Source organism: Mytilus galloprovincialis, chromosome 5 (genome assembly GCF_965363235.1).
Source record: "Mytilus galloprovincialis chromosome 5, xbMytGall1.hap1.1, whole genome shotgun sequence".
NCBI classification, from domain to species: Eukaryota; Metazoa; Mollusca; class Bivalvia; order Mytilida; family Mytilidae; genus Mytilus; species Mytilus galloprovincialis.
Window position 1 is genome coordinate 51,556,076 of NC_134842.1, and position 24,257 is coordinate 51,580,332.

The following is a 24,257-nucleotide window of genomic DNA, read 5'->3' on the forward strand; positions in this document are numbered from 1 at the left end:
CGTACTTGGAGAAGACGTCGATGATGCTCAAGAGGTATTTGAAGCCTCGGTTATCGCGGGAAAAGGCGCTCATATCTACGAGATCGGCAGCCCAAGTATCATCCACCCCACCTACCACCACGCGACGCTTCTGAAATTTACGTCGGACTGGCTTATGCAGCTCTTCGGCTAGCTCATCCGACCACCGGACTTTTTTTTTTCCCCCACGCCTAGTCCAAATCGTGCTTTGGTACCGATGATGGGTCTGACGATACCACGCTCGAAGCGCTCGCGTGCAGTGGGATTGGGGATGGCATCGAGGGAGGCTAGCATCGTCTTATCGCAGATCGAATTGCGTGCGACCGTATCCTTATGCTTGGCATAGCAAAGATCGTGGCGATAGGCGGCCTCATCGACTCGATTGATGGGCCTCGACCAAGGTTTGGGGGTGCCGTCGGCATTGAGTCGCTGGCTGAGTCTGGTCCCTGGACCGGTAAAATTATGCCCCGGCAGATGCATCTCGACGGGCAGACGATTGATCATCTTATTCATGAGTCCGGCGCCCCTCTCCGTCTTGATGAATTGCGACTTTCGCGTGCCGCACTCGGCGCAGGTCCCTACCTTCCGCCGCCGCCGTCCGTCATCGCTCGTGATCACGGCACGATTATTCGTCTCCGTCTTCTTCTTGCACTTCAAGCAATACATTCCCATTTTATATAGATAAATGGACGTTGAAGACCTTACCTACGATGAGCCCGCCGTAAGTCGTCGGCATAATCACTATCTCCTCCCGCAGCGATCCATCCGAGGTCTGATCATCGGGAAGTCAGACTGCGGCAAGACGACGCTGCTGAATAACCTCCTCTTGCGCGATGGGTGGCTCGATTACGATCGCCTCTACGTCTTCGGAAAATCGCTCCACCAGCCCATCTATCAGCTACTGCAGCGGGCTCTTGGGAAAGGATTTTCGAAAGACGATATCCGCGACCTTCTCTCCATCAAGGATCGCTATCCCCACTCTTTGGTCGACGTGGTGCAGGCGATGAAGCCACCACCCAAGCCTGGCGGTATCGAACCCTTCTTCTTCGAGGAGGCGAGCGACGTGCCCGATCCCCGAGAGCTCGATCCCACCCGCAAAAACCTCATGGTCTTCGACGACTTGATGCTGAGCAAGCAGAGCAAGTGCGAAGACTACTACGTGCGCGGTCGTCATAATAACGTGGACTGCTTCTACCTCTGCCAAAATTACTTCAAGCTCCCGCGGCAATCGATCCGGGAGAATGCCAACTTCATCTGCCTCTTTGAGCAGGATGCCAAAAATCGCGATCATATCCGCCGGGACCATTGCGGCGATCTCACCCCGGCTCAATTCGATGCCCTATGCGATCACTGCTGGGCCAAGCCTCACGGATTCATGACCATAGATCTCACGAGCCCCAAGACGGCTGGGAAATATCGATGCAATCTAGACGATTTCTATCGAGTCTAAGATAAAGAATGGATCACTTTCAGGAATTTTTCCTTGAGAATCAACGGGACTTGGATCTGAAGAATGCTCCGGAGTCCCCACCACGACCACCCCCTGAATGCGAGCACCAGTGGGAGCGTATGCTTATTAATGGTGAGATCCCGGGATATAGCTGCAGTCAATGTGGTGCTGAAAGATATGCTCGCCGCATCGATGATCAGGATTTCGAAGGAAGGACCTATAATTCCCACTCCAACCGCCAACCTAAGCCGCCGCCCGGACCACCGTGCAGCATCAAGACCGTCCGCGGCCATCGGTGCACGCATCCCTCCGTATCGGGCAGTGATAAGTGCAAGAAGCATTTGAATCTTTTCCCCGAGGCATGCTATCGGTGTGGTGCTCAGATCGCTCGCGGCAAAGATTTGCGTCATATCCACGACGAGATTATAGCCATACCCAAATTTGCCATCCTCTGGTCGGGCGTAAAAGTGAGGATAGTGGGGGAGTACGATATTAAAACCGCGAAGAGAATCAGCCGCGAGCCCTACTGCTCTTTCGAGTGTCTCTTAGATGCGAAGTCTCCGTATGAACTTCCTCCACGCTGGCAGGCAATATTCAAACGCTAAGGGGCGATCCATCCCTTCGGGAATCCACGGTTTTTCATCCCGCTGAGGCAGGAAGCAAAAAGCATGGGAGAATGATCGATCAAACGCTATGGGGCGATCGATCCATCGCTTAGGGGCGTTTATTCCAACGCTATGGGGCGATCAATCCATCGCTTAGGGGCGTTGGCAATGCTATAAATAAATGACGTTTATCAAGATCACCGATCCCAAGCAGCGTGAGGCGCTTGCCAAGGACTTGCAGGAGACCAAGCGCAGCATCCAAGCTAGCGATATGCAGCGTCGCCTAGATAAGATCGGACTCAGCCGCGACCTTTCCAAGATATTCAAGCCCGTGGTCGAGACGCAAAAGGAGACCGCCTCCCAGATCACCAAAAAGATCGAAGATATCCCACTCGCTCTGCCCGCCCCGGTGCCTGCCCTTCCCCCTCCTCTCCCTGCCGACGAGGACGATGACGACCAACTTGCCATCGAGCAAGCATTGAAAACTAACCTCGGTCCGCGAGCCGCCCACTATCTCCAGCTCAGTATGACTCCCCAGGCCGACCATACCTTTGGATTGCGCGTGGAAGACGATACCATCATGATCGGGAGTCTGCCCGTCACCTTCGATGGAGACGATATCTTCGTCGATGGCGAGCGCTATAAGGGTACTCCCGGCCTATGGGAGCTTATGGTCCTGAAGCATCCCAAAGATTTCGACGTGGAGGACTTGCATACCTATGGCGATATCCTGCGAGCATCTAATGTCATGTATCAAGGCAACTCTGCGCTCTCGCAGACCCCCAAGGCCAGCAAAAGCCGTAAATGGAAGGAGATCGTCTCGTATATCTATAAGCAAGATAAGTATGGGAGTGGGGTATCGACCATCTTCCTTCCCACGTGCTTCGATCAATTGCTGGACCGTCTCGATCTTTGCGCTGCCGCCTACCAGGCTGGGAATAATGGGGTGCGCAACGAAATCGTGGCCATCCTCGACGCCATGAGGAAGTCCGGTCATATCAGCAGGGATGAGTACGAGAAGCTACATCGAAAGCTCCTCTAAATAAATTTACGATGCCTTTATTAGTGAATCACGGATATCGTCGGAAGTATGCCGTCGGCGGACGAGGCCTTTTCGATACCATCGCCAATCTAGCCGGAAGGGTGCTTACCTCCTCCGCCGCCAAGACGTTGGGTAGCAAGGCCGTGAGCGCCGCCACCAATGCAGCCCTGAAAGGCGTGGAGAAAGGTGCAAGCAAGGCGGTGGACCACGTCGTTAATCGAGTGACCCGCAAAAAGAAGCCTCAAGCACCACCCATCAAGTCCAAGAGGACCTCGCAGCAGCAGGCCCGTCTCAATAATCTCATCTCGGGCGGGGGCATCGCCACCATCCACGACTTCGTCCAGCGCTATAGATAAATATATGATGGCCGATATGCTCTCTATCACCGAAGGACTAACTTTCGATGAAAGTCTCCAAGAATATCAGGTTCACGAATACGAACCTCAAGCCGGGGCGCAGCTGAATAATGCCGGTGCAGAGATACGCATCAATATCGAGACTCAGGATCTCTTCCTCCATCCCGCCGAAAGCTATCTCTTGATCGAAGGCCGACTTCAGAAGAATGATGGCACTACATATGCCGACGGCGATCTGGTATCGCTCATCCATAACGGTGTCATGTATCTCTTTCGTAGCATCAGCTACCGACTCTCCGGCCAGCAGATCGAGCACCTCAACGACCCCGGCATCGCCACCACCATGCTAGGAATGTTGACGTACCCCGACGATTTTTCCAAATCCCAAGGCCTCAACCAGCTATGGTTCAAAGATTCCACCACCGATGCCGAGGCAGATAACGTTGGATTCGCAGCGCGCCACGGATATATCATCACCAAGCCAGTCAATAAGGGATCCTTTTCCTTCTCCATCCCGCTCAAGCACGTCTTTGGCTTTGCCGAGGACTATGATAAGATCGTCTACGGATTCAAGCACGAGCTCTCCTTGGTGCGCGATTCGGATGCCAATGCCATCCTCCGAGCCGCCGCCGTCAACGACGTGGCCAAAGTAGTCTTGAGCAAGGTCTCGTGGTTCGTCCCCCACGTCATCCCGTCCGACGAAAAGAAGCTGCGGCTCTATAAGACCATCCAGAGCAAGACCAAGATCGATTGCGGATTTCGCATGAGGCAGTGCGACTCCATAGCCGTGCCCCAGACCTCGCAATTCCACTGGCGTCTGGCCGCTAAAAGTGGACGAGAAAAACCGCGATGGATCATCGTCGCCTTTCAGACTGAAAGGGGCAACGACCAGCTGCATAATGCCGCCGTCTTCGACCACTGCCGATTGCGAAATATCCACGTGACCCTCAATGCGGAGCGCTACCCCGCCGTGGATTTCAATGCCGGCTTCACCCAATGCAGGGTCGCCAGGGTCTATAAGGAGGCTGCCGAATTCCGCAAGAAATTCTATAGCATGGAAAGTCTGCTCAGCAATGGCGGTATCAATCCCTCCGACTTCATCGATCTCTATCCCCTATTCGTCATCGACGTGAGCCATCAGTCCGAGCGGCTGAAAGAGTCGACGGTGGATATCCAGATCCGAGCCGACTTCGAGCGCAACGTCCCTGCCAATACCCAAGCCTTCGCCCTGATCATCTCCGATCGAATCCTCCAATTCGAATCCGACGGCCAGAAGATGAGCGTCGTCTTCTGAGGAGGGTTAGATAAATGGATGCTTCACTTTTGCGGAAAATCGCCACCAATACCGAGCCCAAGCATGGGTTCTCCTTCATCGTCTCTGGGAACGATAGTCAGATCTTGACTCGCTTCAATCCACCCCTCCAGCTGCGCGAGGAGAAATCTTACGAGATGGCCCTCGTGAATCTGGAGACTTATTACTCCATCCCCAATATTCATGCTGGGAATAATTCCTTCCGCTACTCTCCCGACGATGGCGCCCACTGGTTTCCCATCGCACTGAGCACCGGCTCTTATGGCATCGACGATATCAATGATGAGATCCAGCGGCAACTGCGGCTCAATAAGCATAAGGCTAAGATCCTTCTCGATGCCAATCGCGCGACGCTGAGAGCGACCCTCACTTTAGCTAGAAATTATCAAGTGGATTTCGACGTGCCCAATAGCATCAGTTCGGTGCTTGGATTCGAGCGCCGGACGTATGCCTACGATCGAAGCACTAATGGCTACGCGGAAGGTGAGAATATCGTCAATATCATCAACATCAATAGCATCCTGGTGAATAGCGATATCATCCACGGAAGCTACGTCAACGGCACCCAGCAGTCCACCATCTATAGCTTCTTTCCCGCGGTCGATCCAGGCATGAAGATCATCCAGACTCCCAAGAATCTGGTCTACTTACCCGTGACCCTGAGGACCATCGATCGCATGCAGACGTATCTGACCGATCAAGACGGTCGCCCTATCGATCTGCGAGGAGAGAATCTCACCATCCGCTTCCATCTGCGTGAGGTATAAATAAATGGATTATCAAGAGTACAGTCTCAACTTGACGAAAGGTCAGGCAGAGAAGATTCAGCGTGCGGCAAAGAACGGTTGCCCCGTGAGCGTCCGATTGTCGCATGCCAACCTATCCGGTAATCATAAGATGTTCCTCACTCGCCGCCAGATCCAGCGCATCGCCAAGCTCTTGCAGAGCGGTAAGGGTGGTATGGTCTTGGAGATGAGTCCGAAGCAGGTGAGGTATAACGTGCAGAAAGAAGGTGGATTCCTCCCCATGCTCGCAGGTCTCGCCTCTGCTGCGCTACCCATGCTAGCCAAAACCGTGCTACCTGCTTTGGGCGTGGGCGCATTGAGCGGTTTGGGTAGTGCTGCCATCCAGAAGGCCGTGGGATCTGGATTATATCTCAAGAGGGGTGGAGAAGTATGCTGCGTGAAACCTCGGGGTCGTGGTCTGTATTTGAGCCCAGACACTTTGCCCAATACCTACGGCGATGGATTGTACTTGAAGAGCGGACGTCAATTCTACGATGGTAAGGGGCTGATCTTAGGCCCCAATAGCCCATTTAAGAGTATCCCCCTGCTCGGCATGCTCCTATAAATAAATGACCGATGACGTGGATGCTAAACTCGAAGATTTCCTGGAGTCCGAAGTTCTGAAATATGCCCGCATGCTTCGGATCTATAAGCGACTCGATAAGGTGGTCTCCATTGTCCAAGCTGCGGCCTCCATAAGCAGTCTGCTACTTACCAGCGGCACCATGGGATCTGCTCTGACCGGGGTTGGTGTCGCGGCGTCCCTCCCTCTTGGATCCCTCGCTTGCCTGTGTGCTACGACCGCCCTAGTGCTCTCGCTGATCGCCAAGCGAATCACCAAGAAGAAGAAGAAGCATCATGATACTCTCCGCTTGGCCAGATCCTACCAATCCCAGCTCCCGGGTGAAGATGGTGCCCCTGCCGTCTGCCTGAAGAATTACTACGATGAGAAAGATCAGTTGCGCCGACCTTCTACCACTTTTAGTGAGGACCTTAATGCGCATGCGCCGTAAAAACACGCCTCGTCACTCCGCTACGCTTCGCTCCGCTACGCTCGAGGCGCTAAATAACAAAAAAAAATTTCCCATCCAGCTCTTTTGCCGGATGGGAAATTTCGTAATCCCTTAGCCCACTTTTTTTTTTTTTTTTTTTTTTTTTTTTTTTACTTCCTCACCAGATCGTAGGAGAGGTACTGCTGTTTGGTCTTCTTGCTCAGCTTGAATCCCGTGCTTCGAACAAATGCTCCTACCAATGGATCCTTCTCTTTGCAAAGCGTAGGGCAAGCCCAAGCTCTAATGGTATTCCCTTCTTTGTCTCTCAGAGTGAGGATCTTACACTTCTTTTCATACTTACCATCCACCTCTAGCTCCTCGATGATTTTATATATGACTCCTGTGGACAAGTCCTTCCATTTGATGGCTTCCTGATTTTGCTCCTGCACCTTTTCCTCGAAGGCGCTATCGTCGATAAAGTCGTCAGCTAAATCATGTCTCCTTCCAATATTCGATGCCATTCTTGTATTTACTCTTATACTCAATAGGAATGCCGTCTGTTTGCATTTTGTCCTCGAGGTGGGGATTTCTATGCAGGATTCTGCATGTGTGAGGCAGAATCGGCTTTACCCTACTACTGTTATGTAATAATTTGATATATTTTAATTAAAACAAAACCAATTAAGCATACTTTTATTGCACCACGCATTATTGAGAATAGCAGATGTTTAGAGAACTTTCATGAACCGTAAACATTTAATGCTGCATTACAAATTAATATGTTAAGAATAATCATGGTAAATTTATTTTTTACCAGTATTATATTGAATGTCGATTGAGTATATTCGTATTAGACTTAGTTATTAAATTTTTAGTTTCCGACTTATGTTATATATTCCTTCTAGACCGACAAAATCAACTCACAGCTGTTCTGCAAGATATACTCTCTATTTATCTCAATGCACACAGTACGTTGTTCAAGGCATTGCAAATTCTGATGTTGAAATGCATTAACCGACCTACCAAAGCTATATTCTTACAGCCCAGTTTGTCAAACTAGTGCGTCTGTGCGAGTGTGGTATCGCAGCATTAACTTTGTACACGACTGTGGAACCAGTGTACTGATTAGAGGTTTTATAATGTTACATGCAAGGATTGTCAAACGGGTCCGTGTTTTTCCTTTGGTTTTAGGTTTAATAATATAGGTCTCTTGTTTGTCATTACGTGCGTGTCTCATTTTTATCCAGTTAAGTCTTTTTGTGCATTTGATTATCCTTTTTATTGACTAACACTTCAGTTGTCTCTCATTCCTTTAGTCTTTATAGAGTTGTTTGGATTAAAAGGATTGGGTTACAAGTTAGTTTCTCTTGTACATGTTATAGTTTTATATTCAACAACGAACCGGTGTCCTTACAATGTCAGTCTCTGTGAAAGGCATTGCCATGACACAATAGTTGTTGCTGTCTTACGAAAATACCAACAAGAGTTAAATTATACAATGTAAATATTATATTGAAAAATTATAATATTTATGATACAATCTAAAACAAAATGTAAATCCCTAAACAATATAAACAGTACATTTATTTTCACATTAGGCGAACATGTTATTAAACTTGTCGAAATATACTACGGTCAGCTAGTCAACCACGAAGCGTTTTTTTTTTTTTTAAGATTTATTCTCGGAAGTTCGGCTGTAATTTTTTTTAAAGGTGATTTCAATGTTGTAAGTACATATATCTATACTATTAAACGAGAAGACCTCATTTTGTGTGTCGCTTCTCTTCCTTCCGCAACAAATCAATCATCATGCCTCTGTGTTCTATAGGTAACATGCATAGTCGCATTTGTCATCCATTATTATGATTATTCAGATTGAGTTATTTTGGGAGAAAAACGACAAAAAAGGAGTCCGGATATGATTCCGTCATCAGACTGACTTTTAGTCATAGATAAGACTTCCGGTTTGAAACATGCACAAATACAACAAATCGTATGAAAGATAACAAAAAATGAAAAATAAATAGGCCAATCAGAGCGTTCTCCATAGCATGGTGTTTAGATCTCAAGAACAACAACTATTATACCTCCTTAAAGAGGACAATTATCTACATGTAAACTATGATTATACTACATTAATATATAGAGACTCTCTGTATTCTGTCAGGAACTTTCTATGTCAGTATAGAAAGTCCCTGATTCTGTCTACTGTTTTCTTTGAAATGCTTACTATTTAAGGGGTCATACCACTTGCTATATATTAAAATAAGTAAAACATGCTCAACTTCATCTAAAACTACCTCGACAAAATCTTTAACCTGAAGCGGGACAGACGACCGAACGAACAAACGCACGGATGCACAGACTAGAAAACATATTGCTCATAAATTGCCAGGGCATACAAATTTATTGTTGAAAGGGAAAATAGTGATTTGGCAAAAATGAAAGTAAGGTAGATTGATTGATTGTTGGTTGCTTTATGCCGCATTAGCACAAAAAGGCTATATCGCGGCGAAAGTAAGGTAGAGATTAGAGGGAGACATGACCTTTTTCGGGGCGTCGGGATCGTGTGTTTTTAAGCTCGGGATTTGGGGATTGGTCCTTACGGGATCCGGGAATATATTTTTCGATTTCGGGATTCCGGGATATTAATTTTTTAAATTCTGCATCTCGGGATTTCATGTTTTTAAGCCCGGGATCGGGGGATCAGGACCCATCCGACCACCCCTCAAATTAGCCTTAGTCAGTCTTAGTCACTTATACAAGATTCATATCCTACCATTGGCATGTTAATGCTCTCAAAAGAAAAAGCACTGATGGATTGTCCCTGAAGCATATTTTATTAGACTTATAATGGTCTATATATATATAAGCAGTTACATGTATTTGATGTTTGAAACGGAGCAAATTTTTAATTTGTTTTTACTTTTTTGAATCGAGCCTCACTGATGAGTCTTTTGTAGACGAAACGCGCGTCTGGCGTAAGTGTAAAATTTTATTCCTGGTATCTATGATGAGTTTATTTACAAAAAGAAGCATTGTAGCAAAGGAGAAGAATACTTGTGGTCTGAGGCCAGAAACACGAAAATAATTGAATTTAACAGAAAGGAATCAAATATCTGACTTTGGAAAAAGGGAGAGGGCTTTTGATACCTTTTATGAAATTCTCCATACATAATATCTTTCACAAAAAATCAGCCTACAACAGTTCACAAGCTGTATATGCCCGCAATTTCGCGGGTGTGTTCTAGTTATTATATGAGTAAAGGGATATGTTTGATTACGAACGTGTAGCTTCATAATACTGTAAGTCAATCGTACATACATTTTAATAGTAGCGACTAAAAATTAAACTTCGAAAGAAGCATGTTAATAGACACGTGGTTATTTCACTACATACGTGTGTGTGGGTTTGTTGTTGAAAGGGATAACACTTTCTATAGAAGTTGAATCAAACATCTTGTATGTGAACACATTTACTACAAATGCAATAGGGTTTCTTAGTTTTTATGGAATTTCTCTAATAGCAACTAATGCTTATCAACAACAATAGTTATCTGAATAGAAGGATGTATGCGATTATCTTTAATGAGACTGCAACAAACAAAAGAATCTAAGGAGAGCTCTAGTACAGATTTTTACTTATAATCATAACAATAATAAATCCATTGATCTGCTAATCCTCCGATGAAAGCTTTCTTTTTTATTTCAAAGAAAAAAAAAAACCTTGTTAGTTTTGAATCAATGTCCAATTTAAAGTCAAGAGGAAATCAACCACATTTAAACTTATACATGTTATATGTGATCTTTGACTTATTATTATGCCTCTGATATCAGCTTAGTAGACAGAAAGCTTGAGATTAATTTAATGAATAATGGTAATAAGTAGATAAGAAGAAACAAAACAAAATTTGTAATTTAAAGCAAACTATAAAAATAAGACGTTTAATGAGCATCACTGAGGAGACTTGTATTGTCGAAATGCGCATCTAGTGCAGAATAATTGGTACCGTTATTGTTATTATTAATGATTGACATTGAAACAAAACCAGATTTCAAAGGACGAACATATAAGCAGCTATAGGTCATCGAAAGAGATTCAAATAGTTATCAAAAGTACTAGGATTATAATTTAGTACGCCAGACGCGCATTTCGTCTACATAAGACTCATCAGTGACGCTCATATCAAAATATTTATAAAGCCAAACAAGTGCAAAGTTGAAGAGCATTGGAAATCCAAAATTCCAAAAAGTTGTGCCAAATACGGCTAAGGTAATCTGTGCCTGGGATAAGAAAATCGTTAGTTTTTCGAAAAATTCAAGAAATTTATAAAAATGACCACGTAATTGATATTCATGTCAACACCGAAGTGTTTAAATAGCAAATACTCAAACCGTATAGACATCTATTACATTACACGGTATAAAAAATGTGAAACATTTCAAACGTGAAAATAAACAGCATAATTTATTTCAAACCCATTTAGGAAAAACAGACATAAACCAACTTAACCTACTGATTACAGGCTCATTACTCAGAACATGAACATAACAAATATAAGGACAAAAAGGGGAGGGGGTAACCAATATTATTGAACGCTTATCCCCCCCTGGATTATTGTGGAACTACACAAAATAAGAACGTGGCAATTAAAAGATCTATACATAGCAATGCATCATTCCCATCTATATAACGGATTTTGCTAAATGGCTAAATGGTAGCATGCTTTTAAATTGACTCTATTTGTATGAATTTTACAAGTAGTCATCAAAACCACGATTGATACAAGGCATGCGATGCAATGCAAAAACTTTTTATGTAGACGAAACGCGCGTCTGGCGTATTAAATTATAAGCCTAGTATCTTTTGATAGCTATTATTTGTGTGTTCCTCTGTCCTGTATGTTCTTCAATTTATTTGTGTGGTAGTCCTGCCATGTAATGTTGTCATTTTAATGTTATATTTAAAATTGCCATACAAGCGGGAGGTTTAGCGATCTTCAAAACCAGGTTCATCACACCATTTTTTTTCTTTAAATGTCCAGTATCAAGTCAGGAAAATGACATTGATATCTTATAGTTCGTTTCTGTGTGTGTTGTGTTTTAGTTTTGTGTTTTGTTGTGTCGTTGTTCTCCTCTTGTATTATTTGATGTGTTTTCCTCAGTTTTGGTTTGTGGCCTGGATTTGATTTTTATTTCTCAATCGATTTATGTATTTCGAACAGTGGTATACTACTCTAGCCTTTATTTATTCGTCATTTTATTTTTATTTTAAAAGGTATTTTTTTAAGTAGCAAAAACCGATATCTGAACATTAAAATAAACAATTAAAACTAAATTCTTCAGGTAGCACAATACAAAGATTGTTCATCCCCAATCAGACACTTTAAACCGATGTAATTCCGCTCATCTTCCTTTAAATTTTATAAATCAGGTACCAAAAGAAAGAAGAAGGATTAATCTTTCAAATGGTGATTGTTATGTAATAAGTTGCCATATTGTGATGTGCATACTTGAATGAATTTAGCTTCTTTGTTATTCATAGCTTCCCAAAATATTTTATAGATTCTTGTACAACACAGTTTGACCTCCAAAACTGTGTCTCAGATTTTTCCTATTGCATTTCATTCTCTCATAAATCTTCAATGAAGTTTGCAACATCAATTCATAAGAGACCACTAAATTCAATTGGGTATAAAATTTGTTCTATTGAAGTTTTTGGAAATCTGAGACACAGTTTTGGAGGTCAAGCTGTGTTGTACAAGAATCTATAAAATATTTTGGGATGCTATGAAGAACAAAGACGCTAAATTCATTCAAGTGTGGACATCACAATATAGCAACTAATTACATAATAATTAATTATGTAATAATTATGTCATAATGAAATTATCACAATTTTAAAGATTAGTCTTTCTTCTTTCTTTTGGTACCTCATTTATAAAATATAAAGAAGGATGAAATGAATTACATCAGTTTAAAGTTGTCTGACTGGGAGTGAAAAATCTTTGTATTATGCTACCTTAAACAGAGACACTAAATTGGTGTCGGATTGATGTAAAGCAAATACAAGTCTAGTAATACTAGCATTATGTGAACATTATTTTCTAATAAAATTACAAAAAAATACTACTAGTATGTATACAGAGTCTTCCGAATAAGATTTTTTTAGTTATCAGAATTCGGATTTGATGTTGGAACACGTGGAAGTTAGGTGTCACATTATGCAAAGTTAACACTAAAGTTCATTGATTAGGGATGTATTTGAATTAATATGTATCTCAATCATCGATTAACAGTGTGCGTACTATGGACGGGATTTATTATTTTATAAAGGCTTTTGTTTAACAAAGAACTTCTCGGTTTTTACTCGAGAGACGAATACATTGTACAAGAATGTAATACGGCTTAGGTTATTTATGTATTAATCTTATTGTAACAACTGAATAACAGGAAATCAAGGGACAAGTTTACCAAGACTGTAAACGAACGACAAAACAATAACCCAAAGGGCACTGCAGTACAGTATAGGTTATAATTTATCCTGATTAAACAACAACACACATAAGATTTGACAAAACATTTGTCCGCAGGGAAAGAGTATCTTCAAAATTACTTGTAACTGTTTACTCGAGTAATGGTTTAAACCTATGTGGATTCTAAAAAACTTGAAACTGAAATGAATAATTCACAGTGCCTTTTCAACATAAAATGTAAGAATTCGCTATATATTTATTACCTTGAGATACCATATGGCATAATGTGTTAATAGTGAAAAAAATGGTAAAACATGCTACACAGCGGGAACAATTACTCAGTATGCTGGAGATTCTTATTGGCAACATATTTGTTGAATTTGGAGGCATACTTTTTAATTTCTTTGTCAGTATTCCTATTAGAAAGAACTAAGCGCCTATCCTTGTCGACCTCTTCGTATTTTCATTTGAGTTAGATTTCCTTCAGACTTTTGTCAACAACAATAAGATAAAAGAAGTCAGATAATTTAATTTCACATTCAGAGATATTGATGAAGTTAATTCCATTAACAATCAAGGATTTTCTGATTGAATCCCATTTATATATCCTCCAGAACTAGAAATCAAAGAAACAACAGACAAGGCTTCCTCTGCCTCATTTTAACACCTATACTTCGAATTTGACATAAGCGGTCATTTCAGTACCAGAATCTATCTCAAACGAGACGATTTTTATATTGAAATTATCAATTATCCCCACATAAGTACCAATTTAACCTGCATATAGGATATTCATTTCCAAACTCATTCCGTATTAAAGAGCTTGCAGTTGATACTCATACTTTTTGTAAACCGTCACACTTGTCTGTGTAGAAAGTTCATGAACCAGTGTTATTTCAAAGAACATTTTGTCGTTTTTCTAAACAAATTCATCGGAAGATACTAAGAGCTTGTTTATAAACATTTCATATCAACTTTTCAAATACATGATGAAATATGCATTCTAGATATTGACCTTGTTTATATACTTATTAACATGTTAAAGTGCTCTTTTGTTTGTGTTTATAAATTATTATTTATAGTGTTGTTTTGGTAATATAAATTTGACATTGCTCGGTACTACTACATCCCGTCATTGTACTACAGAAGATTGTTGGATACTTGTCTTTCGATTTTGCTAATGTGCTTGTCTATATAAAATTTTGTTTTACTAGTGTTTTGCCTAGCATTTATGCTCAATAATTACCGCTAAAAACATGAACATTTACCATGTTTTCATCCATTTAATTCCTTTGACCATTTCGATAGAATAAATGCAGGGAAGATAGGCGATGTTCCTTTCCTGATGAAGGTAAATTCCACTTTGGACACATAAAAGTTTTAAAGTGTTAATTGTCATTTTATTTTATATCCACTTGATTCAACATGGCAAGACAATATGTCCATAGACCAAATGTTTCTAAAATATTGAGTCCGTAGGACACAAAAATCTTGAACACATAATTCACATGCCTGACATTCTCAATTTGTGTTTAATCTACATTGCTATGAGATTCGACTTTTTGTTTGTTTCAGACGGGTGTCGAATGCTACTGTGATTCAATATTTTATCAAAACCTAACTGAACGAAGACGTCCAGAGTCGGAATGTAATTTACCGTGCCCTTTAGGAACAGCATTATGTGGTGGTAACTATAGGTTATCTCTCTACCAGATAAGTAAGTGATGTAATGATGTTTAACACCATCCTGTCCATTTGGGTTTCTGTATATATTCTTTCACCTCTTTTCTGTTACTGTTCATACTTGAAACGTTTGTATCGTTAAATTAAAGATCGCCTTTCAATTTTAAGGTAAATAAACAGATTAACGTTATCTTTAAAATTCAGTTCAGAAACATAACTTGTTATGTCTTACACATCGAAATTTACGTTGTTAACCAAAAATATGCATTTCAAGCCTTTCTTTGACCCAAAATCAATATAGGCAACAGCTTTACACGAAAAGATAGTTAAACACGTTAAAATTCAATAGGTAACAAAATATCATTTTTTTATGTTCATATCTAAATAGGAATGACCATGTTTGTTGGTCGTTTGTGCTTTTTTTTTGCTACAAATATACGAATTTGGAAACCAAAACTATTAACACTGACAGTCCTATGAATATCTAGAGAATGTTATTAGGCATATTTGATAGTTATTGTTTTAACTAAGGTAAAACTTGATTTTTGTCATAACATCTTCCACAAATACGATACCCTCCAAGAAACAAGTGAACAATCCGAGAGAATTATACACGTATCCAAAAATGCAGACCTACATTAAATCTTGCCATACATTAATTCTGAACAGAGACTTAAAACTGTGAATGTTTCATAGAAGCAACGATACAACAGAGAAAATCGTGAGTCTTCCAATTGGTCTTCAACGCAGCTGAAAAACTCGCATCTGAAAACGGGCTTCATCTGGCCATTAACAGATATATAGATTAGTCTAGCGAAATGGACGCCACACTAAACTCCCAAACAATACAAATTTCAAAAGTTAAGCAAGAATATGTCCATAGTACAAGAATGTCCCACTTGCACTTTCATTTTTCTAAGGTCAGTGGACCGTTAGATTAGGGTAAAAACTCTACTTTGGCATTACAATTAAAAGATCATATCATAGTGAACATGTGTACTGATTGTCAAATTGATTTGACTTCAACTTCATCAAAAACTACCATGACCAAAACCTTTAACCTGAAGCGGGACAGACCGACAAAAGAACGGAAGCATAGACCAGAAAACATGATGCCCCTCACTATCGTAGGGTTGACATAAAAATCCACATAACTTTTTTTTGTCTGTAAAATACAATTTAACCTATTTAATTGATTAATTTTAGATGTACAGGTTGATACAACAGTAGCATCCACAAGCGTGATATCTAAAATACTAGCAGTTACCAGTGAACTAGTGAAAACATCTCCTGTGATAATAAATTTAGTTGATGTTACCAGTGAGTCAGAATCATCTACTCCAATGACAACTTCCTCAACAACAAATTCAGCCGACGTCACCAGTGAGTCAGAATCACTTACTCCAATGACGTCTTCTTCAAAAACAAATTCTGTCGACGTCACCAGTGAGGTCGAACCAGTTACCTCAATGACGTCTTCATCAATGAAAACTTCAGTTTCCGTCAGCACTAATTCGGAAGAAACATCAACAATAACTTCAAGCACATCAATTAAAGATACAAATACGTTAGTATCACTATCAGATACAGAAACAAGCAGTAAACCACCAACTCCAGAAACAGTACAAATGTCCACAACTCTCTCAAGCACCGATAATAAAACAACTGGGGGAAATGTATGTACTTGTACATGTTATGACATTAATTCGAATGCGTTCAAAGAGGAAATAGATTATCTTATTCGAGAACTGGCAATTGACAGAAGGGTAACACTATCGTATATCTACTCTAAAATATCGATACAAGACGACCGAATTTCATCTCAAATGATTGGATATGTTGGCGCCTTGTGTATTTGTATACCGGTTGTAATTGTAATTGCAATTGATATTAGTAACTGTTTTATAAAAAAGAAAAAATGTCGGAACAAAAAAAGCAACTGAAAAATTGTTTGTGAAAGCATTTATTTGTTTACATACAAACAGGGAAAAATCGAAATGTATGTTTTTATGAAAAAAAATATTGTATAACTCTTTATATGTATTTAATAGATGTATTTTTAGATCAAGGCATTTTATTTTATAATAATTTTAGCTGCAAAATACACACATATGGGTCAAGCAAATACAAATACAAACATATAGAATGCTTTTTAGTTATAAAAGTGTTTGTTTATTGTTTAGATTTGTTTGTTTGTTTGTAAAAAGTAAAATCACAAAATAACTGAACTTAGAGGAAAATCAATTCGGAAAGTCCATAATCACATGGCAAAATCAAATAACAAAACGCATCAAAAACGAATGGACAAGAACTGTCATATTCCTGACTTGGTACAGGCATTTTCAAATTAGCAAACAAAACTATAGAATGAAGCAAAACAACAATAATTTTATACGATGTTATTACTGTATATAAGTTGCAAGTACTCTACGACAGAAGATACTTAACCAGCCTTAGACTTTTAAGACTTGGCGAACTTGTTTTCCTGGAAAAATGTCTAATCAGATTCACTGTACATATACAAATGTATAAATGTATGAATAGATTAAAAACATTTAAATTACAATTTGTTTGTTTGTTTAAAAAACTTTTAATGTGAGTATTTCGGCTAATATAGATGTTTGAAATACAATCAATGTATAGAGATTATAATTATACAATTGCAATATAGCTAAATGGCAATTTGAAATTCTTTATTCTATTAATTAAGACAATGGGCTTTTCATTACTTTGATAATTATCCATACCTATTATAACTTTTTTGGGAAATATAATTATGAAACTTGAATATCAAAACGTATGAGAAAACCCTCTTCAATTAGGAACTCAAATACACCCACTTAACACACTGCTTTATTAGGAATTATTCGAATGCTGATCTCCCGTTCTCTATTTTTCCTTGGCGTGAACAAATCGTCCGATGTAATTTCCATTAAATAAATTTTAATAAATATTCAAAAATTATGTCAGAATTCAACAAAATGCCTTTTCTGGTTCTTTTATAGTAAATGATTGCACAATACTAATGAACCTTATAAAAGAGTATACTATTATAAAATTAAAACGAAATTAAAGAGGTTAGTTGCACAACAATTACAGAAAATTGCAATTCTTGAAAAATCGTATAAAAATGAGGATACTATCAAAGTAAAATATATCTTGGGAATCAATATTCATTGCATTTGGCCACAAGAGAATATTTATATAAGCATTGTGATAAGATTAATAGTTCAAATATTTTTTTTCAGAATTTTGAAATGCAATTAATGTTCATCGTTCTGAAACCAGCCCTATTTTCAAGGTTTTGTAATTGACGAAAATACTGTCATATGCGAATAGCGTGTTTAGATAAGACATAGTTTTATTGTCAAATATATGGAAAAGACAAAAAGTCTAGGTTTAATTATACCGAAGAGGTGTCAAAAAGGTGAATGTATCAGGTATCGACCAAAAAAGCAAAAAACAGCCTAACACCCTTATAGTTATTCATCAAAACGAAATCAATTCCGCACCCGAAAGCGAGCTTCAGATAGCCCCGAAACAATACCATATACCAAAAAAAAAAAAAAAACAAAAAAAAAAACCACCCATTGAAAATGGGTATATTTGGTGGTTTGACACCTTCTTAGTATTCTTTGTCCTAATAACTCAAATATTTCAGTCACTAAGAAGTTTAGTAAGTTGCTAAAATTAATGAAATCAGCGTTTTCAATTTGATGTGTTGGAGGCGTTTTATCTTCATTTACCTTCACGGGGGAACGCAAAACTATGGAAAGAAGGATTTAGAATTAACTTAAGATTCATGCTTGAATAAATCTCATAGAGATATTGAATGAACTATTATGTACATTGGCAAAATAAAGGGCACGGCTTACATTAAATTAATCATTATCATAAATCAAGAACAAACAAAGGCATGATCAAAGTTAACACATTAGCGTGGATCACTGTTGATCAGTTATAACATAAAAATGGACCACAATTGATCAATTATAACATCAGTTAGAACTTAGTCATTAAATTCCATTCATGTATACTGACATTAACTTTTAGAATACTGGTCCTGGGAACAGAGGTTCGGTAACGGATATTATAGTCCAGTATATAAATATGAGACATTTACAATTCCATTCCTCCGGTAAACTATGGTTTAACCGCCTGATAAATGGTGTGCGGACTTTTTGTTAAACCTGAAATCCCTTTAATATCTTTTTCGTCTAAATCAGTCTCGTGCTGCTTTGCCAAAATCAAGTTCGAACAATTAAAATATTGACTAGGGTCCATGTAGTTTACTTTTAATCCATCTCAACAATAACTTTGCATCAATGTCATAACCTATCAACTTTAATAGGTATCTTCCCTCAATCCATTAACCTAAATGCTTCTGGGGATGAAAATCATGCCGAAATGTTCATAAAGCTTGAAAAAATGTTGTGATTTTGAGAGCTTTGTTTTGGTTTTGATTGATGACTATATTGCTAACTAAGTCTCTTCTTTAGTCATATTGGAATTTCTACTCATTTGGTCAGCAATGACAAACCATACAACATTGGGTACACGGCAATAATATAGATGTACTGTCCATTAAGAAACTGACAAACAAATTTAAACAGCAGCATTTTCTCGACAACATGCACACATTTTAAAATCAAGAGGTGGGAAAAGGAATTTTTCACATTACACAGACAAATTTATACGATTAATTCTAAAACATTGCTCTGTCGAAAATATGTCTGCTTTTTCTTCTTCATATCTCTTAACATGTATGCAGAAGATATACTGACATCACAAACGTTATTTGTAAAATGTGTCACCTGACCCTTTTCCGAGAAGCCAAGACCTATACATATATATGTTCAAGACCATATGAGTATTTGGACAGTACACGTATACTCGTACGGCCCGACCATACGACCATATACGTCCGGTCGTACCGTATGAGAATACTCGAACGGTCCAGTATGAGCTGAACGTATATGTGCATGTTTTGTGAGTATATGGGTTAAATTTAAATAAACATTTATCATTTTTTTTTTCTTTTAGTTTTACAAATTGTTTTATTACAATTATATGAATAATGTGAATAAGCGAACATTTGAACTTTTTTTTTGTTGAATTGTGAGTCCATATCGGTACTCTCGCCCAAAGTGACACTTTGTACCACAAGAAACGTCATTTTATTTACATTCATGTTACCTTTTCTGACATTGAACTCGGACTTCTTTTGAACTGAGTTTTACTGTGCATATTGTTGTGTTTGTTTTTCATTGGCTAGAGATATAGGCATGATAGGGGGAGTGTTGAGATCTTATAAAACATGTTTAACCCCGCTGCATTTTTGCGCCTGTCCTTATTCAGGAGCCTCTGGCCGTTGTTAGTCTTGTATGAATTTTAATTTTAGTCTCTTGTGTATATTTCGTTAGTATGACGTCCATTGTCACTGAACTAGTATACATTTTTGTCTAGGGGTTAGCTGAAGCATGCCTCCGGTGCGGGGGTTTCTTGCTACATTGAAGACCCATTGGTTGCCTTTTGCCCTTTGGTCGGGTTGTTGTCTCTTTGACACATTCCCCATTTCCATTCTCAATTTTTATGTTCCTTTGCATATGATATGCATTTTTGGGTAAAGTTCTTATATATTCTAAAAAAAAAAATATTTCCCCACATTACTTCAGATAACTACAATTTCAGCATAATTCAATTAATCTATAACTGACATGCTAAAGCCAGGAGTTTTACAGATTAAACTAGAGTAACGTTTTTAAAATAGCTAACATTTTAAGTTTTTATTTCAATAACAATTGAACTTTTTAAATCAATTTGAAATTTAAAGTTTACAATATATTGATTTGCAATATACATTTGTATCTTATAAACTTGACTTAGTTTGTTTAGGAAGAACCTACATGTACTGTCCGACCGTATGCGCATTCTGAAAAAGTACGCATATGGTCCAAATACTCATATGATCTGGAACATAAATGTATATACGAACCCATGCTACTGTGATATCGTGACACCAAATCGCCTGCACTGCAGCCGTCCCGCTAGACCACACGACCACCTGGGCTCTCAAAAAAAGAGCTTCTGCTGGCCGTGTGTTACCTTTCCTCGTCAGTTTTAATCTAGCGGCGTACTACAGTACATGATATATAAGGCATGAAGATGTTATTGTGACAGATCAGCTAAATTATCTATAGTAAAGGATCCTACAAATTAATGTAATATACAGTCACAGAAAATAATTATATTTATAAGTACGTCTGAGTCAGTGACAACTCTACAACAGATGTATCCATCGGATCGCCATCAATGATGGTGAAACATGGCTGTGCACATAATGTATATACAACTCGTCTAAACGTTTAGACGAGTTGTATATACGTTATGTACACTGCTTTCTCAAAAAATGCTAAGACAGGGCTATGAAACAATCAAATTAAGATCATCACTCAAGAGATTTTACGGTCGCCATCATGAGCTGATTGCCCATTATGACAAAAGTGTGTCAAAAATCATATCTGATATTCTTCCTTAGTCATAATAACCTTCCATTATTTCCGAATTGAAAAAAGAAATAATACGACGGGTGCCGTATACGGTGCAGGATATGCTTACCCTTCCGGAGCACCTGATTTCACTCACGGTTTTTAGTGGCGTTTGTGTTGTTTCTTATTTATTATTTATAACTGTTGATGTCTTTGGTTTTTTCAGTCTTTGTTTACTCTTTGGTTTTTTATTGTTATTGTCTTAAAAGTGTGTCCAGTGATCTGGCCAACCCACCAAGATGACCACCATGGCTAAAAATCATGTTGATTTTGGCTTATATCTCTAAAACCAAGGCATTTAGGGCAAATCGGACATGCCGTAAAATTGTTTATCGATCTGCACTGAAATCGGACAAACCGTTGTTGGATTGCTGCCCCTGAATTGGTAATGTTAAGGAATTTATGCCGTTTTCGGTTATTATCTTGAATATTATTATAGATAGAGATAAACAGCAATATTATTCATCAGCAAAGTAAGATCTACAAACAAGTTAACATAATCAAGATGGTCAATTGATCCCTTAAGGAGTTATTGCCCTTTATAGTCAATTTTTAAACAGTTTTCATAAATTTGAAATTTTTTGTAAATTTTTACAAAATATTTTCTATTGTAACTACTGGGCCAAGTTCATTATTGAAAGAGATCATTGTAAGGAGCAAGAATCTTCAGTTAAGTAAGATCTACAAACACACCATCTGCACAAAAACACAATTTTGTCTTGAATCAATGTGTGTCCTTTGTTTAATATGAACATAGACCAAGGTGAGCGACACTGGCTCTTTAGAGCCTCTAATTTAATCTACACAACAGAGGGATTATACTTTGCAACGGCTTTTTAAAAATAAACCTCTCAGTAACTGCAGTGTATTTTCCTACTCCAGTCTATATATAAATGGCATTTATATAAGAATATATTTTACACCTCATATACCTACTCCAGAGTAAAATATGATTTTACAAATACATCGAAACAAAAGCCACCTTAAAGTTTACACTTGGATATTACTAACCCTAAAGCTCTACTTGCTAAAGATGCAATAGCTTTCGTCGTGATATTATAGTATAAATGCTCGTTTACAACAAGACCTTATCATGTAACTCGTGTAATTACAAGAAAACTTTATATGATTATTATAATTGCAAATTGCATCAAATCTAGGTATAGATGGTGGTCTAAGTTGTACAGTGTTACTCTTGTATTAATTGTCAAACAATTGTCTTAACATCATGTAGATAAAGCAACTCGTTTTCATTGTTTTCGGAAATAAAAACGTCATCGCATAAAATTAAAACATACCGTTGTTCGTGATTTATTTCTATTCTGCAGCCAAAGGCCATACGAAATATAACTAACATACTTCTCTTTCACACATAAAATTCTTTATACTTAGTTCATCGATTTTCACATAGTTTCACGCTGTAAATAAATAAATGTTGAACAAATACAATTTTGTAAAGTTTATTAATCTGTAGTCTCATCTTTTTCAACTGCAGTTTAATGAGTTTCTTCCTCAAAACACTGATGGCTCTGTTTTCCCCATGATCAGATCATTTTCTTTCAGTAATTTTATGCATGTTTTAAGTTTTCGGCTTTATGTGATTTGCTTCGAGCATTCTTCTACAGTTTTCCTTTTTTCATATCGGCTCAAATAACTAATAAATCATCTTCAACTTATCAACTGGTTTCAGTACTGATAGTTATCAACGGTACCAGGATTATAGTTTAACAACAATTTGACAACTTCTAAAAAAACCTTGTTAATACTTGTTAAAAGACGAACAGTAGATGTCAGTCATTAACGGTGAAGTTAACGCATCTGCAGATATACAAAAAAAAAGTGTGCGAATCCGGGCTCTAATTTGATTATTCTTTCAGTGATGCAGATGGACAACTGATTAATATTTTAATCTATTATGTACTCAGGTAGCACTCCACAGTTAGGTGTGTAGTTTCGCATTTTGGCCCCTGTTGATTTTTAAAATATGAGAGCTAGTGTGCAATAAAATTCATTTTTAGATAGCTGAGTATTAAAATAGCCTTTGTATTAGGTTTATATGAACAACAAGGTTATGTAATATATGTAATATAGGCTGTTTTTGTATGACAGTCCGTATTTGCATGTCCATACCATACATTGGTCCGGCAATTATTGTAATGTTGTTTTCCAACTTTTTATCGCACGAACTTTGTGATTGGATTTTACGAAAAAATGAGGTGAAAGACACCCATTTTTTATTTGATCATTAGGAAGATTTATGAAAACAGTTTCTTAAAAGGTATCACTCAAAGGCATTGAAATTCTAGTTTGATCCAAATTTTGGGGGGATATGTGACATGTTCACCCCCCTTTTTGCAATATTTTATGGTAAATAAATGCAGAATGTTGCCATGAATACACATAAAAGGAATTAATTTTCACCCTTTTAACTTTTGAAAATCAAATCTATGGAAGATACTGATTACATACATATGCACATGTACAACATAAACAGTTAGGTTAATGTATTAGAAATCCAGGAATGGGAGATGATAAAACATTTTGGGGCTCATTTTTAATTTTATTTTCTAACTGTGGAGTGCTATCTTATGGCACATCAGAAAGCAAAGAAATGCACTTTTTAAGACAAAATTTACTATAAATCTTTAGTCTTTTATGTTCTTTTTTTAGTTCTGAAGGTAAAAAAATCTGCTAGGAATGCAATTTATGTTAATTTTATTGTTTACTGTCCTTAGCAACCAAATATACACATTTTGACACTTAGACATGTTGCGGTCTTAAATTTGTACTCCATTAGCTTTGCCCTTGTAACCAAATATTGCGCTTTATATGATAATCTCAGAATGTATCGATTTAAATTTTTTAAAGCGAATAAGTCAAATAAACATTTTTAGCAGGATTTTATATAATTATAATTTGGCATTAATTAAATTTATTGATGCCAGTACTGTTAGAAATTTATACCCAGCTTGAGAGCTTCTAAACCAAGG

At 38.5% G+C, this 24,257-nt stretch overlaps 1 pseudogene; it reads left to right on the forward strand.

The window, feature by feature from the left end:
• The first annotated feature begins 8,439 nt into the window (after window positions 1-8,439).
• LOC143074066 (uncharacterized) lies at window positions 8,440-16,733 on the forward strand (annotated as a pseudogene).
• The last annotated feature ends 7,524 nt before the right edge of the window (window positions 16,734-24,257 follow it).